Genomic DNA, 22,690 nt, shown 5'->3' with positions numbered 1-22,690 from the left:
GGCGGCGGGGCAACGGGACGCGGAGCGGCCGGCGTCTCCCCTGGGGACTCCGACCCCGACTCCTCCTCCTGCCAAACCGGAGATGGGCATCGCTTCGCGCCCGCCGGGGGAAGGCTGTTCGTGCGCGGAGGTCCCGGGGAGCGCGGGGCTGCCGCGGCCGGCGGCGAGCGCCCGGCCCGGGCCGCCCGCGGAGCGTGCCCTGCTCGCCGGCCGGCTGCTTTCGCTCCGGAGGGATCTCCAGCGCCGCAGTTAGAGCTGGCTCCAGGACTTTTTCCTTGTGAGGAAGGGGGTGGAGGTAGGGGTGGGGGAAATGAGAGTCGGTGGGTGGGACTGCGAGGAATTTCGGTCTCTTTTTTTAATATCTATATCTGTATCTGTCGTTGCGGGGGATAAGAAGCGGCTGGGCTAGTCCGTGAGGGCTGCGCGGAGAGTGTCCGCCGCCGTTCTGCTGCAGGTCCCCGGCAGGTCTCTGTGCCTCCGGGGCACGGTGGCGGGGGTGATGGGCCGGGGTCCCATCCGGGAGCGCAGCCGGAGCCCGGAGGGGCTGCCGGGGACCCGCCAAGGGCTTCTGTTCTCCTGCGCTCCGGAGCAGAGCCGTGCGGAGAGGAGGGCGCTGCGGCGGCAGGTACCCGGCGGAGGGAGCCGCTGTGAAATCGGGGAGCCTCTCCCTGCCTTGGGCATCCCCCTAACCCCAGGACAAGAGTGCCGGGACGCGGGGGTCGGGCCCGGGCGGTTCGGAGCCTGCCCGGGCTGCCGGGGCTGCGGCACAGGGCTGCACCCCGCTCGGGGATGGGGAGCCCCGGCCCGGCATCCCCGGCCCCGCGTTTATCTCGGCTGCCGCGGCCGGACGGATTTCCCTACTCTCCTACCCCCAAGCCGACCTCAGTTTTTTGTGCCCCGAGGATGCGATTTTGAGGTTCTATCCCCAAACTGTACGTGAATTTATATGTATTTGGGATTTTTTTCCTCTGTATGTGCGCACAGGAGCACATGCACATGAACAAGCACGTGTGCGTGTGTTCCTCCGTGTGTGTGTCCGTCTGTTTTCTGTGGGCTGTGGAAAAAAACATATCCCACTGCTGTGGGAGAAAAGTAGGAATAAACACGCCCATAAAAAGAAACTAAAAGCCTATTTCTACATTCTTAATTCTTAATGAAATGCACATGTCTTGGCCACCGATTTTTAAAAGCGCTTAGATTTATGGAAGCACGTTAGATTGATTCAACCAGAGCTGCCTGGTTCGGTTCACAGGAGGGAAATGTCTGCTGCGTAGGTGACTGATAGCTTGTAAAAAAGCTTGCCGTGCTATCTTTGGTTGGTTGGGGTTTTTTTTGTGGTTATTATGTTTTTTTATACAGGAGGAAGGAGTCGTAATAAATAAATAAATACACCCTTTTAATATAAGCGTAGCCATATTTTTCTCAAAACCGTAGGAAATTACTATCCTACAAAGTTTTCCTTCTATAAATAGTTCAAATCTTAAAACAAAAGTTTGCAACCGCACACCAGATGCTGGGATGCTGGCGGTTTCCCTTGCTGTGTGACATAATTATAAGGTCCGAAAGCAAAAGCTATAGAAGTATAATAATAATACTAAGGCGACTGCTGAGGGGAAATACAAGGGAAGCAATGCCTGCTTTATTTAAAGCCAACTGCTTGTGGATCTTTTGAGCGCTGCCCCGCGACAATGAGAAGTTGTGGTGGATAAATAATGCTCTCTCGCCTTTCCCTGGGCCGTCCCCGGTTCATCCCCTCCGCGGCAGGTCACGGGGAGCTGGACCCGCGGGGCTGGAGCCGAGGTGGCTATTGCAGCCCAGCAGAGCAGAAGCGAAAGGGATCAGGAGGTGAAACCCAACAAAGCGGAGCCCCAAAGCGACGCCCACCTCCCTCCATCCATCACTCCGGAGGGACGGAGCCGGCTGCTTTCCCGGGAGGAAAACAGCGTGCGCCGCTGGGATCAGGGTGCCCGGGACCAGACCCCCCCTCTGCTTCTCCTCCGTGACACCCCCAGCACCAGCCACACTTGCTCCTTTTCCAGAGTGTCCCCCCATCCCTCCCAGAGAGCGGGGGCAGCGGCGGGAGAGCCGCGGTGCTGCCTCACTCCCCGTACGAAGTGAAAAGAAAGAGGAGTTATTTCAGGGTTTAATGGAGAGTAGCCTACTTGTGGTGTTTGTCTGGTGGGGAAATATACTTCTCTGGCTTACTAATGGTAGCTTTTGAAGATTAAAGCATAGTAGAGTCTTGTTGGAGCATTATCTGCTGGTGTCTCGGCTACCCTCGCTCTCTGGAGGAGAGGATGCTTCCCAAGCTGCTGTTTGGTGAGCTCTCGGGGACGGTCAATGGTTATGTTAATTTTCCCCGAGATCTCCATCATCTTTTAGCTGTGGGAATGACTCCTTGGCTTCTGCATTGCTGCTCCTTCAGGGACAGAGGGGGTGAGTTTCAGCGGGCAAGCAAATGGAGTGCGGGGTGTCCGTGCTCCGTCTCTCTTGGTGCAGGGAATGCAGGCTGGGGGAGATGGGATAATGCCCGGTTATTCTGTGAGAAAACCTGTCAAGCAAAAATCCCATCAGATTTTTCTGAATGGAAAAGGCAATGGTGAAATGAAATGGAATGGGCACCACACCTCAGTGGTTTTTGTGCAATAGCTGGAAAGAAGGTTAAGTTATGGTCAGCTACATCCAAATTAATTTAAAACCTGACTCCTTTATAAAATTGATTTCTCTATTTTAAGTGTGCTATCTGATTAAGTCATCTTCTTCAGTGTGCTTGCCTGGTAACCTCTGGCCTGCTGAGGCACTGTGAACTTTTTTAGAACCAGAAGAAATTAGTGTCTGCCTCTCTGAAAAAGAAAATTGATTGTGGCTCCAATAGCTGATGCATTTCAATGCTGGACGTATTTTGGTAATCCAATGAAATATTTAAAGTATAAAGCTGCCATTAGATAATATCAGTGTAATTAGCATAAATGTCTAAACAACAAGATTATGCAGAACACTGGCACTGTTTCTTGCAGTGCATGTGAGAGTGTGCAAGTGTCTGTACACATTCACATATTCAGCTGCTTCTAAAGAAGATGGGGATCGTTGCTTTTCCATTGGTGCACTCCTTTCACTGTTCATCTTATTTAGTGCAGGATGCATTCACCAGCAGCATGAGAGACAGTTCTGAAAAAGCTTATTTGGGGATTATCTGATGGCACATAGATACGGTTAATTCAGTTATTTGCTATGAAGTGATTTGGAACAACTCTTTAGAGAGTGTGTGTGCATGTAGTAACAGCAGCACAAATGTTCAAAGAAGATACATTTTCCAACAGCATAGCACAGCAAATAATTTATATTGGTGAGTAGATATCACTGCTTGGTTAGGAAATGTAGAGGAAGTAAAATCCTCTGCATGTTTTGTGTTTGTTCTGCTGGTGCTTCCACATCCTTACAATTCCGTATCCTTAACAACAGGGCTTCTCAACACTTGTGGGAAGCAGATTAGAAGGGATGCAGATTGTTCATATGCCTATAGGAAAGTGGTCATGCCTAATCCCTAAAGATTAGGACTGCAGGAGAGAGTCCCTGGAGTTTGATTCTTAATCCATCAGTGCTGGAGGGAGCTGCACAGGCAGAGAACAACTCAGCTGCTCTATGAGGCAGAGCCTTCAAGGGCACAGGGGGCACAGCTTCATAGCAATGCCAGCCAGCCTGGCTGATGCTCCCCCTTTAGCTGGTGCAGTCAGAGTTACACAGGCTGGCCCACTCTTCCCATCCTGGTTACATCAGGGCAGGATCAACCTCTGTGATTAAGCTGGCTGTTATGGGGATGGGATTGCCTCAATCACTGAGCTGCAGTGTAAATCCATCATTTCTCTGCTTTTGCACCTTGTCCATTTTATAACCGAGACTTTAGGGGAAGGTTGCTCTCTCAGCCTCTAGTTATGCAGTGTGCAATGCCCAAGGAGAGCTCTGCTGTTATTTTCTCCTTTTTATGTGATACTGTAATAATGATTGTCTATAAGAGGATTTGTAATAGGGTTTCCTTCCACTTCACCATCCCTCAAAGATGTGTTTGCATAGAGACAGAACAGGTCAATCTTCAAAGAGTATCAAGTATTTTCAGGCTCATCTAAAGCTAATGCTTTTGCTCAGCAGAAAAGAGAAAGATAAAGGATATTTTTATGCTGGGCTGCCATAAGCTTGGCTTATGTGCCTGACACAGGAAATTTCCATGTATTGAAGCAGCTACACAAAGATGGGAGAATGATTGTGATATGATTTCTTGGTACCTCTAGGAGGCAAAGTCCAGCATTTCACTGTGAGACCCAGAATAAAATTCCCTCTCTAAAATCAGAGAACTCTGGTAAATCTGGGATAGTCCACTCCTCTCCTGTCAAGGTCTAGATCTAGCACTGAAATCCTGAATATCCTTGAATCCAAATGCATTTGGATGAAGGAAACTCTCTCAATCCTTTGCAACAATCAGGTACCAGGAATTGGATGTTGAGTACACCTTGAAATTGCAAAAAAAAAATTACTCCAGAAATTATAAGGAAAAATGGCAGCATCCAGAATGTGTAGGATAACAGCATGGAATTACTACATATGTTGTATTACTAACACAGAATAAAAAGTGGATAAAAAGCAATATGAAATATTCAGATGAATAGGTAAGGATGAATTCAGATGTGTTTGCATATTAAACACCCAACAAGGCTAATCCCTCAGAAGAGAGTCTTTCAAAGAAGGTGTTAAAGAGCTAAACAAAATGAGCAGCAATTATACAGTTAGACTGACAAAACCCTTTTTTTGCAATGGGAAAAGCACCTTGTATACCTGGCAATGTAGCATGCTGAGGGTAGAATGGTGGCATCCACTTTGTCAGTGCATGGGATTGTGTAACTGGGGCTGAAATGCAATGAGAGAGCCTCCTGACCCCAAAACACAGTTTAACCCTCTAGTCCTCCCAGGTTACCCCAAGTGACAAAAACCTAGGACCAGCTGTAGATCAAAGGAGTTCTACAGGTATGCTGACACTATGAGTTACAGAATTGGTTAATGTTGCAAGCCCAGTTTCTTCAGCCCACAACTTTTGCATGTTTCTATATCCTCAGTGGACTCTTACCAGTTCCTTTCATGGCTGCTGGCAAAGCATGTCTACCTGTTAATTACCTGAGAGATGAATTTATGCAACACAGGTTCACCTGTCTGTTTGGTTCTTCTCATTATTTCTACTCTTTCCCCCTTGATGCTCCACTGCCTTTCTGTAGAGCATCTCTCCAACCTCCCCCAGGTATGGAACTTGCACAGTGGTACAGTAAAACTCTGTGTGGAAGGGTTCTATGAGAATCAGACAGGCCTCTCTCTGTGAGAACCATGACAGAAAAGCAAAGTCTCCATGACTTTTTTGTTCTGGAATTGTGCCATATGAAAACCCTGCCAATGAGCAGAAGAAACTCATCACCAAAAGCTTCAGGTTTACAAGTCCAGAATTATGCAGGAGGATAAGAAAGTCCAGGAGTGTAGGCACAGGAGTACTCTGGAAGAAAAGCCAAGGAATGCATGTTTCTGGAGAATGTCTTTCAGTCTTTTGAGGGTTGTTAGAACCCTCTCCTCTTTTGCCATCCCTTCAATCCTCCCCCAAATGTAGAAAGATCTATTTTCTCTCCATTGTGGATAGCTGCATAGGACTTGCTGTTAACTTCTTGCTAGGACAATTCCTATGTATTTGCATTTGCTACAACATATGCCTAAGGAACACAGCAAATTCTGCATTAGTAGAAATGGAAAAAAATTCTAGATACAGAGACTTAAATGTTTGAGCAGTATGTTTTTCTGTCCGTATGCATTTCTGTGACTTCTCCCTTCCATTACTGCCAAAATGTTTTTAGGACAAACCTTTAGATAACATACTGAGTTGTTTTTTTCCTATGCTTTCCTCTTGGGTTTTCTTTCTGAAAGTCAGTTTTCTGGATGGAGCTGAACGTTTGCTGCCTTATTCAGTTCTAATAGAATATGGGCAGTTTTACTGAAGTTAAGTTATTTAAGGCCAAATAGTTACTCTCATCATAAAAACATCTTTCTTCCACTGGGATCTGATAATAAGATGATTATCACTAATTATTTTTCAGCAAATCATATCTCCTCTAGAAAATCTCAAGACAGAGTAAATCAGAGAGTTATTGTATCTTTCTTTTCTGGAAATAATTTTAATGGTGCATACAGTTTGTACCCGTATCACTGTTACAGTTTTGAACATTTATTTTTGTTTCAGCCTATACTTGTGGATCAGATTTCCCTTGAGAAAGGATAAACTTCATGTTTATGCAAAAATCCCACTTAATCATCGTGGTGACAGTCTTTGTTCCAGCTCTTTGTCCAAGGTCAGATTTCACCCTGAGTTCCTAATAAGGAGAAAAAAGACATCCAGTGGTAAGGCAAGTGTGCAAGTGAGGGAGGAAGTGAGGGTTAGGAGTTTGATAAGTGGCAGAAGAATTTCCCCTGTGTAGTGGCACCAGGCCCACTGGTCCCTGCACATCCCAAAGGTTTTATCTGAAGTAGGGCCACACTGTTACAGGCAGTGACACCATTTTCAAAGGTGATGGAACTGTATGGACTTTACTGATTTGTGATGCAAAAAGTAATGCAGGTGAGCTGGGTCTCCACCAGCATGTACTTGGAATGCACAACAAAGGCATTCAAAATAATTTCTTTCTGCATGGCCATCTCTGTGTAGAATTTTGGGAAGATCTTACCTTTTGTCTTTTAAGCTTTATGAGCCTAAGGCTTCTCTGCCCTGAGGCCATATCCACAGCTCAGCAACCTAATAAAGCAGGAGTGGCTCTGCTGCAGTCAAGGGAGTGACTCCATTGTAATCAAATAGAGCACCAAAAAGAAAGTCAGCACCAGCCTTGTCCTTACAGTATCCATTTGAATTTAGCCTTGACCCAGGCTGCTGTTTTATGCAATTTGTAGGGAATCTGGCCATGGTTAGCAAGAACATACAGTGAAGACAATATTAGTAGGAGGCCATGCCAGACAAACCCGAAAAACAGTTCCATGGGCCACTGAAAGAATTACGGCCTTTGGAATCAGCAAGACCAGACATAAATTCAAAACCTTATTTAATTTTTTGAGGAGAGAAATAAATTAAAAGCCTTGAAGCATTTGCTGTTGCATGTGAAGTATTGCAGAGAAGCCCAAAGCTGGAAGTAAGCATAAGCTAGAAAGATATAAACCACTGTCTGCATGCAGGCAGGACCTGAGAAATGTTTTGACTTGTATCCAATTAAAAATTTTGAAGTGGTGCAATACTGGGACTGGATGTAATATGCACCTTACTAGTCTGGTTGAAGTGAGACATAATTATCAAATGTGACTACTATTTAATAATAATTTCTTTCATCAGGGGTTGTAAGTGAATTAATCCTAGCAGTATGCAAGTGAATTGGGCAAGGATCATTTCCCTCACTCCTGGGGCGGGGTGCAGCAGTTGCAGCACCCAGCAGAGCTGTATGGACGTGCAGGACCAGCACCAGTCCTGGCATTCCTGGCAGCTGGGCAGGAAAGCATCTGAAAAAGCCCAAGCACATCTCTGATTGATCTGGACCCTGGCCAGGGCCAGTCCCTCTAAACACTGCACTTTCCCATGGTGGGTTTCGCTCTGAGGTGAAGATTGGAGCGGTCCGAGAGTGAACCGATGTCTGAGATGCTGAATAGCAGTATCGTGACTGCTGCCTGCCTCAGTTTCCCACAGCTTTAATAGGGCAATAACAGCACTGGCAAGGCTTGAAAGTAGGGGAGGGGCAGGAGAGCAAGAGCTGCCGCAGCACTTTGGAAAGAGAAAACGCAGTGTAAGTGCTGCGTCATGACTTTCAGTGACTCTCTCTCTGACCACAAGCACAAAGGCGATGCCGCTGCACTCACCGAAACGCGGCGTCACCATCGCCCTCTTCACCACCAGCATGGCCTTGGGGAGAGCTCAGGGCTGCTCACCAAAGTCATGAGCATCACTTCTGACAGCGCCTTCTCCTTCCAGACAGCCACTGTGGGCAGCATGGAGCAAGCCCTGGCCTCGGAAAGCTGCTGGCCTGGGGCTGGAGTGCTGGACACAGACAGGACACGGTTAAGGGAGTGCTGAGGAGAATGGCTGCATCTCTCATGACTCCTTTGGCTGCTGGCCAGGGAGCCATGTGACTCCTTGGTCAAAAGAGTCCTCTCAACCATGAGACACTTTTTTTTCCCCTTCTGGTTGTACCTTTTCTTTTCTGAAGTTAAAAAGAAAACAAAACGTACCCACAAAACTTTCCACATTAAAGTTATATTGTAGTCCGGTGACTCAGGGTGAGAAATTCAAGGGGAATGAAGAGGAAGGGAAGCATTCCTGAATCAGATCTGCTGTGCTGGGCCTTAAAGAAGAAGATGATTTTGCTGGATGGAGAACAGCTCTGCTGCAGCACAGTGAGCAAGAAGTAAAGGATGAGACTTAAATCCCTTCCCTGCTGCTGTGGACTGCCGCTAAATCTCTCAGGGTAGCTTCAAACCCAGTGGACTTTCACGCTATCAAGAGGGCTGAGGGTGGAAGCACAAATAAATATGGCTTCTGATTCACAGAGAATTCCTTTTTCTTCACTCCCATGGCCTAAAGGGTATATCAACTAGCTTAACAGTTTTTGGTTAGCTTTTTTCATTGGCACTGCCCACAATAATTAGATTGGCACATCCCTAGTAGACTCCCTGGGGTCTTTTGTTCCTCTGCCTGCTCTCTCTCTGGGGAGCTCTGCCCAGGGTAGGTGCTCCTGAGGGGAGAGATGGGGTCAGGTTATTGTTGTTAATGTCACTCTGGTTATGTTGTAAAAGATGTATCAAAGAGGAAGTTCTTGCACTATGACCTAAAGGTCATCGGACTCTGGATTAGGCTAATCTCTAAAAATTTGTCTCCTTTCGACCGAGAGTAACTTACCTCTAGGCACAGAGCTTTGTTATGCCGTTTGTGGTCTCCATTGCTCCAGAGAAGCTCTGCAGCTGAGGCAGAGGCTTGTTCTGCCTTCTCCTGCTAGGCCATGATCCACTAATTGTTGTGTTGAGGTCAGGTTTGACACCTTGAACTGGGGATGAAAGAGAGCAGGGGAGGTGAGAAGGCCTTGCGTGCAGAGGTGATGTGTGTGGCACAGCCTCACCTGGACACTGACTTTGAACTCAGCATGTTGTGTTCATGGTCAGAGCACTTTGGAAGCCATAAAGTCTGCACCTCACTGTGGCTTTGTGCTCTCTTTGGAGAAAAAGGGCAAAACATTTTGAAAATTGACAGCCAGGAACTTTTCCAGGTTTGTCTGTCTCTTTGGGACTCTTGTAGGCCGCACTGAATGGTTGGAAAAGCTGTGGATGGAGAGTTGCAAGTTCAGGGATGTCCATTAACCAGTAACACAGAATGTAGGCTGTGCCAAGGGTATGGAGGTGCAGGACAGGATTCACAAACAACAGCTTGCTCCTTGTTTGTAACCCCCAAATGCAGACATGCTTCAGAGCAGAGCCAAGGTCTCCCCTTGGTGTAAATACTCACTTTTAAGGAATGCACTTAAAACAAGCATGTGTGCCTGGCCCTGTATGCTCCTCTCCTTTCCCCACCCCAGTTATGCAGTGTGCCAAAGCCAGTTCCTCAGCAACAAGACTTGGCAGGTGGCACCTGATGAGATAATTGTGCCCCTGGGACATTCGGAGTCATGAGGTGCAGCCAGGTGCTCCTGATCCTTCCATGGGTGTGATTTCTGTCATAACCACACCCTCAAGTGCTGTCCTACTGCAATTAGGAAATTTTCTCAGTTTGGGTCAAGTGCTTCTATTAGGGTGCTCTTCACACTTAACATGTGCTGGCATGGAGAAACATGTGGATGTCCAGGGTCAGGAGATGCACAAGGCTGAGGGGTGTTCTCCTAATGAACCGGGAAGAGATCCTACTTCTCACCACTTTGACCTCTGCTTATGTCCAAATCTGGACCTTCCCTTCATGAAGAGCCACTAATCCGAGCATTGATTCAGGTGCAAATAACGAAATGGCTCCTTTGGACAAGATGCTGCTCCATTTCGTGTGCAACCGATGAGGAACGTTTTAAGAGTTTGCCACTTTTGCTTCCTGGGATTTCCATTTTGCAAGAAGTTCTTTTAAATCTTAGACATATGAGGGCCATGCAGCAGGACAGATGAAATGACAGTTCCTTTTTGTAATTTGAAAATGCCTTGCTGTCCCAGGTTGGCTTGCCTTGCTGTCTTACTCCTGGTGTGGACGCTAGACGTTGAATCAGTCACAGCTTCTTGTTAAAGACTTGGTGTAGCAAAGTCCAACAGAAAATGAAGTGCTCTGGCTGTCATGGAGGTGAATAGGAAAGGGGGGTCTCCGGTGAATTGCAGTGTTCCTTCTCTGTGTCTTTCCTTGGGCAGAGCTGTCACTGCTTGCCATGTTTGCTGCAGTGCTGTAGGAGGCAAGAAATGAGACAGCCAAGAAGTGGCTTGAGGTGCTGCCAAGTCTTGCTCCAGCTTTGGGGAAGCCTTTCCTGACAGTGCACAGAAAAGTTCTTCCAGCATTGCCTGCCTGGCCTGCAAGCAGGGAGGATGGCTCTGTGCCTTCATGCAGGGAAGCACATGCAAGGCTTCTGCTATTTGCCCTTCTCACTGCATCTGGGTACTGCTTAAAGTTGAAGTTTAAACTTTGGTTCCACACAAACATCGCCAGAATAACTTCAGGATTTAGGTCAAAATATTTTGTTAGGAGAGTGCTGTTTTTTGGAAAGAGAGGCTGGTGCATTTTACCTCTCTAAAACTGAAAACCTCTTTCAGCACTAATCAAAATCCCGCTTTTCTTTGTTATGCCCAGATAGGATTTTTTAAGGTATATCAGATATTTTTTACGTGATAGTTGCCATTGTATACCTAATTAGAAATCAGCTTTAGCTTTCTGACAATAGCTGGCACAGATTATGTACACTCTAAGACATCTTGTGAGATAATTAAAGCGTTGACTGAAAACACAGCACAGCAAAAGGAATGTTTCTTGAAGTGGAGCCACTTTACAGGTTGGTTGTATGTGTTTGTTAAATGCAGCCCAGGCATTACTACCCTGACTTGGATGAATAGCCCAGAAATTGGCACCTTATTTTTTAGAAAAAAATACTGAAATTCTCTCGATTTCTAACTCCTTTTAAAATTAAACAGATGTATATGAATATAGTGCTTGTGAAGGGTGCCTGAAGCACAGCCCTGGAAAATGAATTCCTCTTCTTACCCACAAAACCAGGACAGCACAAGCAGAGGGTGTGTGAGCTTCCCCACTCCACCCCATCCTCATGTCTCATCCATGACCTAGAGGGGCAACCTCTAGCTAGGCACAGGCGGGTGGCTCAGTCTCTGTACTCATTTAATCCTTGGCCAACCTGCCAAGGCTGCTGGAGAGGGTGCCAATTGTGGTGGTGGTTTCTGTGATGTGGAGAGCCATCCACTGGGAACTGGATTAAGACCATCAACTCCTTTCAAATACTCTAGGCCACAAAGCTCCTGCCAACCAGTAACCATTTTTTTGGTCACTACTGACTTGGGTCATGTTTGGATCAGCGATGAAAGACTCCATATCCCAGTACCAAGCCCCTGAGCCATACAGTTTCCCGAAATAATTTTTTTAAAGAAGGAAAACACTATTTTTTGTCCTAGGTTCTCCTTTGATCTGCTGATGTTTAATGTGCATATTGGCACTTTAAGACACATAATTTTCATTACTTGATTGTGGAGGGCTCAGATGATGGGAAGCGCTTTGGAAGATGGCAGGTGGCAGACCCATGTGGTGTGATCAAAAATAAGCTCTCAGAGATAGTGGTTACACACTGGCACCCCAGCTTACATTATATTTTGACCTAAAATTGATTTTACACCTTGAGATTTATCTCACAATCCCTCAGGAGAAAAATTGCCATTAAATTGAAGATAAGATTCTCTGTTGCTTTTGCTCTTTCAGAGTGTGTGTCAGTTGTGTGTCAGATCTGGTAGCATTTCCAGCAGCTGTTTCTATTATCAGTGGCTCCTGTTGGTCTCTGTGCATGCCCTCTAGTGCTTTGAGTTGTTGGGAGGTGATTTATTTGTCAGAGATAAAAACTAAATATTTTTGCTGAATGCTATAAAATCCAAGGTTTCTATTGGATTGCATGGCCCAGCAGGGCACAGAAATTGACTTCCGGCTTAACCCCCAAACCAGAAGTTCCTCTCTTCAGCACACCTGAGAGAGGAATTAGGGCCAGCTGAAATAGTTTTGTTGGCAATAAATTACATTACTTCCTGGGGCTCTAGCTCCTGCCCAGAAGAGACCCAGCCCCAGAAAGCTCTGAAGGTGAGCAGCACATTTTCAGCATGCCAAGTGAAATGTTCTGGCCTTTCTCAGGTAATGTATAACCATGCAGTGCTGCCACCATCCCTCCCCTGAGCTGCAGCAATTCCTGAAGGGTAACTGTGTTTGTTTTTCTGGGGCTAATTTCCATTGAAGCTGGCAGGAGGGCACTGCTTTGATTGCCTGAGTTCCTTGGAACAGTGAGTCACCTGTCTCTTCCCTGTTACACATGGAGGTGACGCTGCTGGGATAACAAAGGAGTGGTTGTAAAGATGATAGAGAATTCTGAGTAAAATCCATTTGCAGCTGTGGATATTCAGAAGCAACAAGTAGAGAAAAAAAATGGTATTTATTGCTGGTATTATAGGGCTGTGGTAGAACCTGCTTTCTGGTACACAGGTGAAGTGTCCGAGGCATCTTACCTGTGGTTTATTAGTCTTGGACTGTGAAGCATATATCTTGGATTTCCTTTTATTTTGTTAAAAAGAAAATGAAAATATTTTATGTATCTATCTGCTGTGAAAAGTTATCCCTGTTAAGAGAAATAGAGGAAGATAAAGAGTATTGAAGAAATTGTGCTTGAAGATTATATATAGCCATATAGATACATATAGAAATAATAATTCTTTACTTTTTTAAATTGTGTATCTTCTCTTTTAGAAGTTTCTCTTCTTATTTGGAGCCCTTTATTTATAATTTATCTTTTTGGAGTAGAAGCTTCCCTTTTAGTGAGAACTGAGGCTTAAGTTCATGGAGAGCTGGAAGCGTACAGGCTTTGGAGAGTTTGTAGTTACATCACATATTTAAACAGACCATGTCACACATGTGGAAAACAGGATATACACAGTGCCCAGCACCCTTTATGTTTCCTCAGTAGAAAGGGATTCTAAGACATGCTTAACTCTTTCCTGAAACGAGATCTAAATTTGAGTGGCATCTCAATTTTACTTTTTCCCTTCCAAACCCATGAGAAGAGAACTGAAAATGAACTTTGTCAGAGAAATCTCAGTTTGAGACGTATAAGTTTATGTAAATAAGTCAGATTTTTTTCTGCAAGCTTGTTGGCTGTGAGTGGAGACCAAGCTAGGAGTTTTGAGATGAGAAGTGATGAGAAGTGGTGGTGGCATGGGAGGGACAGCCAGGGAAAGGTCTGTGTGCTCCCCAGGGAGAGAGGAATGGAGAGAAGGGTGGGGTGGAAAAACCCATCTGGAAGGAGACTAACAACAGAAAGGAAGAAAGTAAGAAGTCCATGAAGCCTGGAAAAGGTGGATCTGGAGGATGAAAGAGGCTTTAGGACAGCTGCCAGAGAGGGAGCCAGTTCTGGGGAGGTTCAGCATTTAGCTAAATCATTGCCAACCTCTCCTGTGGGTCCAAGTCATGACCCCATCAGCTGCTCTGAGATTTAACCACCTCACAGCAGCTTTATTGGCCCTGAGCATGAGGATCATATCCTGGAACCAGAATGCAGATGGGGCACTGGGGAGTGTGCTCAGGAGGGGTCAGCAGAGCGGCTCAGGAAACCAAGCTCAGCCCAGAGACACCCACGGTGCTGCTGTGGCTTGTTTGTCCCCAGACAGGATGTGAGTGACCATTGGTGGCCAGGGAGAGAGCACAGACAGAGTGCAGGTCACAGCTGGCTGGTTTCAGCTAGCAGAGCATGATCCCCTTTTTGAGAGGAGATGTGCAGGAGAGGGAATGTAAACTGTGCTTTGTCTCTTCTCTCTTTTACATCAATAAGAGAATTTGGTATTTGAAGAAGACTTTATGCATGGCTGCTCCACATAAATTGTGCTCAGCTCTCCAGCTGCAGGATTTTGGGGTCTCTTGGATTGTCCTAAGGACGGTTTTGCAATTTAACATTTGAGAAACATAATAAGGCCTTTACACGGGTGCACTTTTAAACTTAGAGATTCAGAAATGCTCTAATACTGATGGTCAAAAGAGATGTGGAATAAGGGCTGTCTTCACAGTTTTTTGGTTGGTTTTTTTTGGGTAAAAATACTATTTGAGCTGAGAGTCTGCACCTGCAGTGTGTACTGGGAACACAAATCCTTGGTGTGACACCGGTGTGTGAGCTGGAACTCACAGAGTCACTGTGAGTGGATGCTCAACTTTGCCTTCCTCTAGAGCATGAATTAAGTTCAAAAGCCAGCTTTCAGGGAGTATAGAATTGCTTGTGTGCAGCCAAACCATAAGGGATTTTTTCCCCCCAAATTAAATTCAGCTCTTTCCTTGCCATCTTTAGAACTATTTTCAATATTTCAGCTGACTGGGATCCAGTTTTTAAAAATATATGTAGGAGCCTTTGCTTGGCACAGAATAGAGACCTTGGATTTTATAGCATTCATGCACTACAAAGATCTAGTTTATTACTTTATAAAGTGTTTTTGGGATATATCTTTTTATATAGAACTAAGTTCAGAACAATTAATATTTCACATCTCTCTTCTCTGTTGTTTTCTTTGTGGATACAAATATTTATGAAATATTTATAAGCTATAGAAAGACTCCAGAGAAGGTCTGAGTGGTTTTGGGATATTCTTTTTAGTCCTTAGAGTCCTCTTTTTAAAGTTACACACCATTTTAGTTGAAATCTGTGCCTCATCTACACATATATGATTTTGGTGTGTGTCCAAGCCTGATCCTCAGGGTTTCACTCAGCAGTTTTCTCCAAGGGCATGTATGTGTACACCTGAGACCAGGCAAATGTTGCTGTAAGGTGGCTGTTGAATTTCATCCTTCTCAGTAGCTCAAACTCCTTGAGATGAAGATTGGTGTCTGAAGAAAGTTATCAAGGCTTGTCTCAGTGCAGCTATGCCATTTCAGTCTTCCATACAGTCAGAGAGCTGTATTTTCTTTTTCTCCCCCTCTTCTCTTCCCTCTATTGCTGTTTCTAAAATAAAATGCTTAAGGAAGGAGATAACTGATAGAGAAACACATGAAACTCAAAGGAGGCTCAGAAACCACCTCTGATTCTCTTTGGTGCGTCCTTCTATTTGGAATAACCCTCAAGTCCCTCACTTTCCTGAAGAAGTGAACCCCAAAATACACTACCAAGGGACCAGGAAGCACCTGGCAAATACCTGGAGAGAGATTTACTCCCATGTTCAAACACATGCAGGCACACACGTGCAGCTGCCCAGGCAGAAGAGCAAATGCTGGCTCCAGTGTTTCCAAGTTGAGAACACATATCTGGGCAAGCATAGGTTATTATAACTCTGGACAGCAAACCACAAAGGCATTCAAAGAATCACCACCACAACATTTTGCAGAATATTATTACAACTGTCACTAGGAGTTCTCTCAGAAATCTGGAAATTGCAAAGGACAAAAATTTAACCACTGAGGAGCAGGGAATTCTCAAAAATTTTCTGGCAGTATGCTGGCATGTTTGACCAGACAGAAAGGTGCTAGACTTTGCTGCTTATGATCCTGGACTGTAAAGAGGCAAAGTAATGTCAGAATGATACTCATGTGCTCCTCTTCCTACAAGATCCTTATGCATTATCCTTAGTGTTTTCTTGCTCTCCTCCTCTATATTGCACCACCTCAAGCTGGGCTGGCTCCAAGGACTAACTTAAATACTCTTCAAAATCTCACATCTCATTAGAGCTGAGACTTTGGAAACAAGTTTAAGAGAGAAAGTAAATGGAGCTGTTCTCATACAACCTGTGCCAGCAAAATACATCACATCAGGATTGCATTTAAATGATATCTGGGTGGGCATGACCTCTTGTCTGTTAAAAGCCTTATTTTGTGCTTTGTTATATTCTGATAAGCATTTTGTGTTGCTCTAAATTTTAATTTTACAATATTAATCCTTTCCCCTTGTTTCCTTGATGCAAGAGTCTATCAGAAGAGTAGTAGGGAGTTGGACACAAGGATCTGAAAGCTGGCACCTTTGAAAATTGGAAAGTTTGCACAGGAAGGGGTTTTGGTAGTTTGAGCCCTTGGGATATCTTTTAGACAGGAGGTGGAGCAGGGCTGTGTGCAAAGATGCAGAGCTTGAATTCTTTCCTTAAATCCCACATCATCAATGACTGAGGAATCTTCTCCATGCTGCATCCTTTTGAGATGCTACTTCAACCCAAAGTGATCCATGAGCACATTGCCTAAAAGCTTTTGGTTGCATTACTGGGAGTGAAATGATTAAGCACACTAATCACCATTTCTGCCAGATTTCAGGAAAAGCAGATTTGTGATGTTTCTCTTGGACTTAAGGTTTCAGGCTTCTTATGGAAGCACTCGCGGCCAAAGCGGGGCTGCAGCTCCAGCAGTGAGTGAGGACGTGTTCATGTAGCTGGCCCTGGTTCCTGTCTGGGACAGCCTGCCAGCATGTGCAAAGTGCTGCTGGGGGTGTGCAGCTGCTGGCAGCAAAGCCTTGCTGTCTCTGTCATCGTGTGTCCCAGAAATGGCTTTCTTGGAGCCCCACATGGAGACCCTGTGGGTGCTCCTGTTTGCTGGGGTGGGATTGCTGCACCCAGAGCAGTTCTGTACCTGCCTTCTGTGTTCTTCTGTGATGCTCTGTGCAGAAAAAAAGTGTATTTTTTAATCCTGGAAATACCTGAGAGAGCTATGAAACTTCATTTTTACTGCTGGTCATGCTCACCTCCCTCCTAAGCCAGATGTCTGTAATAGTGACAGTTCTTGTCTGTAACACAGAACTGGCACTGAGGAGGTGTGAAAGTGCCCAGTTGTGCAAAATCCTTTTGGCTGGCACTGCTCTGATGACTTGGCCTTTGGTGAAAATCTGGAAATTGAAGTTCAGCTTAAGTTTGACAGGACAAGAGGACATCAGCCTATGCTGTGCTGGGGGAGGTTCAGGTTGGAAGTCAGGAAGAACTTCATGGAAAGGGTTGTAGACATTTACTGCCTAGAGAGGTGGTGGAGTCCCCATCCCTGGAGGTGTCCAAGGAACACCTTGGTTGATATGGTAGGAATTAGTCAAAGTCTGGACTTGATGATCTGGGAGGTTTTTTACAACCTTAATGGTTCTATGATCATGTCCTCTCACTTCATCCCATCCGGCTCTGGGACCATTTTGTTGTCCAGTGTATTAATCTGCAACCAGGAGAAAACACAATTGTATTTTTGAAAGTATAAAAAACCTCATAACCTGTAGACCACAGGGTGAATGAGAATGTGTTGGACCAGGGGTGCTTTTTAGGCACCTGAGTCCATAAGCTATGTAAAATTGTGGATTGATTTAGAGTTGTATGATCCTGTAAGACCTAGAAATGGACAGAAGACAAACCCTAGCTCCTCAGGGGTGCAGCATGCTCATTTCCAGCCAGAATGATTTATGAGAATTACACATGAATCCTGTTGGTCATGCAAGGCTGACCATTGTGCCTGACGTAGGAAATGCTGATTCTGGGGGGAAATATGTTTATGTATGTGCTGGTGGTTTTATAACTGCTGCTTAGGTTTGGGGCTTCTGGGGTGGCTCCAGGGAGCCTGGATTAATGGCTACAAGAGGTGCAGGGTAAATACTGTAGGAGGATTTCCACAGTTTAGCAGCTGATATCACCACAGTGTAAGTGGTATCAGTGTCTTGCTAAACAAAGCAATCTGCTGTGCTGGGTTCCCATCCAGGGTCACTTCTGGCCTAATTTCACCAAAACACTGAAGTCTGGGAGTATCCCACTGGCTCTGCTTTGAGCTCAGAGGGAGCATATGTGTGTTTAAAACTTTCCACACACACTTTAGAGTGTGTCAACAGCCCATGCCTGGTGTGCTCCATAGGGCCAGCACCAGAGGCTGTGTCACCAGCAGCCACCAGTGACGTGTGTGCTTCAGTCACAGCCTGCTCCCCTGGGTGGGTGGTTGCTTTACCAGACTGTTTCCAGTTACATTATTTTTCCCTGACCAGGAATGCTTTGTTTGTCCCTTTCCTCTTTGCTTGTACAGTTGTGTAGCTCTTTTTAAGAGCTGCCTTTAGCACAGGAGCTTAGGCCTCTAGGGAATCTGCCTGCAATCAGCAGAATCGGAAGTGACAAATCTGCATTTGGAATGTGCTGAACGTGTAATGTCATGCACTGTCCAAGGGAGACAGGAGCTCTTCAGGAAATCAGGCTGCTCCTGTGCTGGATATGTGGCTTTCAACTCCTTGGAAAATTTGGCTGCTAGACAGATTGCCTTTTAATTGTCATTCTATGAAGCCATTCCTGGCACTGCTAAAAGCTTTGTGAAGGTGGTCACCTTCTCTGAAGGCCTGAAGAACATTCATTGCCTTGCATGTCTGTGCTATTGCCAGTTCACTCAGCCAAAGATGCACACATTCCCTGGCTCTGGCTATAGCCTGGGTCCCATCCCAGTGCCTCTTTTCACAGAAATGCCCTCAGGGCTGCCTCACCACCCCATCCATACACAAAGATGTGGTGTGATCCGTTATTCCTGGTCTTCTCCATCTCTGTTCTAGGGGTGGTCACCCCAGCATTGTCCTTTCCCATTCACTACCACTCTAACATTTACTGTTTATTTATTTTAAGCTGGGCTCTACAGCTGCCCAGATTTCTATCTTCTAGCAGGCTCAATCATCAGCACCCATGGGGGCATCATCTACCCCACACTCCCTGGTCTAGCAGGGAAGGAAAGGGGAAACCTGCACTGGCAAGGTCCTGCATGAGACAGGAACACTAAGGCAGCAATCATGAGCATGGCTACTAATCCTGGCTTCCTAGTATGCTGCTTGCTAGGGAGCACAGCAATTTCTTTGAAGTCCCCAGAGACTTGTAGACTTAAATGGACTTTGGCTCAGGTTGCCTTTTTTTGATACAATAATTTGCTTTAATGATGAGAGTGAAATTAGACCAGTTCCCTTCCAGTTAGAGATGCAGCTGATTGAAGGGGAGGGTGTGGAATTGCAGTTAAAGGGAGGAAGAGGGAATGGTCTCCTTTGAAAGCAGATAAATGTTACCACTTCTTCTAATTGCATAAAAATGAAAAGCTAAGCCATAAACTGGAGTGCAAGTCTGAGATTATTTGACACCCTGTTATTCAAATGCCGAATGCTGGATGGAGCAGATAGAGAGGAGCTTAGTGATGGAAAAGGCACTTATCTTCTCTTGTAAACCCCCCTGTGTGTATGAGAAGTCATCCCCAGCCTGGCAAAGGAAGATTAGTGCACACCCATCAGGATTAAAAGGTCTGGGCACAAGAGACTGTGGCACCAGACCCACATGGCCCCTGATCTGTGGGGAGCTGACACCTCAATCCAGCCATAGCTCAGGCCCCTGTATCATGAAAAATTAGAACCCCACCTGTCTGTTATGTACTGATGAACATGTAAAGGAATCATTTTGCTATGAGAACTGACTTCCCAGTCCAATTAACCCAGTGAAAAGACTCCTGCTGTTTTCAATGAGCTTTAGATCGAGCCCAGGAGTGGCTGATAACACGCACTGCGTTTCCTGCGTGGACCAGAAGGACAGCAGATACTGCTGCTGATGTTTGGCAGCTCCTGTTAAAGCCAAAGGATACCAGAGTGTCTCCTCAGAGATGACTTGCTATGGAGTGACAGAAAATTGGCTAGGGTGTTAAAATCCAGAGTTGTTTTCAAAGTCAACTGGAATGCATATTTGTGTGTTGGATTTTTACTTTGAAAAATTCAATCTGTGGAAACCACAATTGCTCTGCGATAAGAGAGGGGTAAACAAAGAGAAGAACAAAAGGAGCTGTGAAAGGCAGTGGCATGTTGCAATCTATTTGAATGTTTATCTGCAGCAACATGCAGAGGTGGATTCACACAGCCAGATTTAGGCAATGAGGAGAGGTTCTCAAGTTAGGAGTCCAGTCTCCCTGGGTGTCTTCTTAGTTAATGGAGAGACAGGCAGGTCCATGGGGTAATTCAATCCACCTCTGCTCTGAATCATCCTGGGAGGTGTCTGGCTCTTTCCTTGATGGTAGAGGGAACCTGGTGGCTTCCCTCAGTTGCATCTAGTGGCACTGTGAATGGAGAAAAAACAGGATCCAGTGAAAAAGTCTACCAAAACGCAGGATGTTCTATAATTCTGTAAGAAATCTCTTTTTAATTCCCATTAAAATAATTAAACCTAGCCTAGTTGCCTGAATGCTGAGCTGAAAGAGAATTAAAAGGGAGTGAATGGGATGCTAAAGAGGCAGAGGACCAAACTCTGCTCTGAGCCTGTGATCCATCACATCCGAGGAACCCAAGCAGTGTTGGGGGAAATTCAGCAATGGCAGTTTTTGTGCGGCATGGAGTTTTAGGTTGCTAAACTGGAGCTGTAACAGCCCCTCATAAATTGAAATAGTCCTGAGGTGCTGCACCAGTGGCATCCTTCTTTAGGCTGCTGGGCTGAGGAGGGTGACAGCATTGACAGAGAGCTACAGTTCTTTGAAAACGGGATTGTGTATCATACTGAGTTGGAAAGAACAGACAAGGATCATTAAGTAGCCCTCCCCAACAATCCCACCCTGTGCTGAGAGCATTAGCCAAATGCTCCTGGAGCTCTGGAACCTGACTGTTCCCTGGGAAGCCTGTTCAGTGCCCGACACCCTCTGGGTAAAGAACTTTTCCCTGATATCCAGCCTGAACCTCCCCTGACACAGCTTCCACTCATACCAACCCACTCCTGCTCCTGAGGCAAAACAGCTTCTCCAGCTTTGTTTTGGTTTATCAGTGTCCAAGGGAGAAGGAAGCAGAGCAAAGGTTTCTCAAACAGGTTAGGGGCTCGGCAGCGCTTTGGGCAGAGGGAACATAATCTCTGGAGCTGCCAGCATGTGCTTGGGACTTCCAGGCAGCAAGGGTGAGTCACAGGGAGGGACAGGGAGAGAGAGAAAGAGAAGGGAGCTCGGATCTGGGAAGGTAGAGAGTGTGGGTGGAAGGCAATTACCATGAAAGAGCAAAGGGCTGCTGTGTGAGTCAATCGAACCCTATAGATACTAATAGTTATCATAAATACCAAAGGGGTTTTAGCAGCCACAATTTTCAGAAAGTAATAAAAGAAAACTGTTTCCTGCGGTTAGAAGGACCAGAGAGGATGATGTGAGTGGAGGAAGAGGAGGTATCAGGGCTGTGAAGGCAAGGGAAGGAGCATTGCGGGGGATGACATCATGGAGCACGGATTAGCAGCAATTATGTGGCATGGGCACAAGACTGGATGATTAGCTTTTCCAGAAAGATGTTGTGCTGTTTTTCCCAGTAATCTCTTATTAAATGGGTGCTAGAATGCATGAACAATACAAGAAAACCCCTTCTTATTCTAGTGGTTTTTTTTCCATAACTAAGTAAGTTTTGCCCATAAAGCATTGCAAGACACTATTTTTTTTCCTAGTGCTGCTTAATTTCAGTGCTATGTGTCTTTCTTGCTTTGGTTTTCAGGTGGCACTAAATGTGAGACAGTCTGCAGAAACATTTTTAACTCTTGAAGTTTCTTTTTGGGAGTTCTGTCAATGCAGAGATCACTGTTTACTGCTTGCAACATTATCCCTTGCAAAAGCCTGCACTGTGGGGTGCAATAGCCTATCAGTGATTAATTTATCTTCTTTCCTTAGAAGAAAGAAGGTATCTGATGGGATCTTTCTGCATTGAGAGGTGAATAAGCATTATAACAATATTTTTACTCATGTTTTAGATTGTAATAACAAAACAGGCATTGTGAAATAAAAAAGATAGAAGTGCATCTTTGAAGCTGAGACAGAAAAACAATGTCTAGGACAATGCAGAGTTTTCTCCAACCCTTTTACAATTTTATAAAGCCTAAATTTTGAGCATTCCCAAAATTCAGAAGTGGGTTTTTCCCCCATTTTCTGAAGGACAGAATGCAGTGATTTTCAAATTAAATTGTCAATAATGCACCTAAGCCATTTCAACTGTATCGATTTTCAGGTGAAGTATTCCACTATTCAGAATGGATGCAAGCATGGGAAACTCAGCCACGGATGTAAGTGAGGGCTGTGCATGCAAACAGAGCAGGAAGAGAGAATTTTTATCTGAAATTATAGGAGGGATTGTTATGCATTTGATATGGTATCAAGACTTTTCCTGTTCCGTGACATGAAATTTCTGCCTCAGTGATTTCAGATGAAGTGGTGCAAAAGATGCTTAGAAAAGAGGCTACAGAAAGTGAGGCTACTCTGACCTTCATGTTTCTGTCATAATGTCCTTTTGAAACAGGGAGTTGCAGTTGCTATTCAAGTTGTGTCCAGGTTTGGTATTTGGAAGTTGCCATTTGGGTTAAAATTTCAGTCTAGCAATTATTTCTTTTTTTTTCTGGCAACTGCCAATGGATCTTGAATGTGGCTCCCACCTAAATGTGCATTAGTGTCTGTTCTCTAGTTCAGTCACATATTTCTACAGCATTTCTGCCT

The 22,690-nt window shown here is 45.3% G+C and overlaps 1 protein-coding gene across 1 annotated transcript in view; it reads left to right on the top strand.

Moving 5' to 3' along the window:
• WNT7B (Wnt family member 7B) overlaps positions 1-22,690 on the top strand; it is an 85,297-nt gene that overhangs the window by 737 nt on the left and 61,870 nt on the right. The gene's annotated exons all lie outside the window — the stretch shown is intronic.

This window comes from Zonotrichia leucophrys, chromosome 1A (assembly GCF_028769735.1).
Source record: "Zonotrichia leucophrys gambelii isolate GWCS_2022_RI chromosome 1A, RI_Zleu_2.0, whole genome shotgun sequence".
Taxonomy (NCBI): Eukaryota; Metazoa; Chordata; class Aves; order Passeriformes; family Passerellidae; genus Zonotrichia; species Zonotrichia leucophrys.
This window is presented reverse-complemented; position numbering and strand designations above follow the sequence as displayed.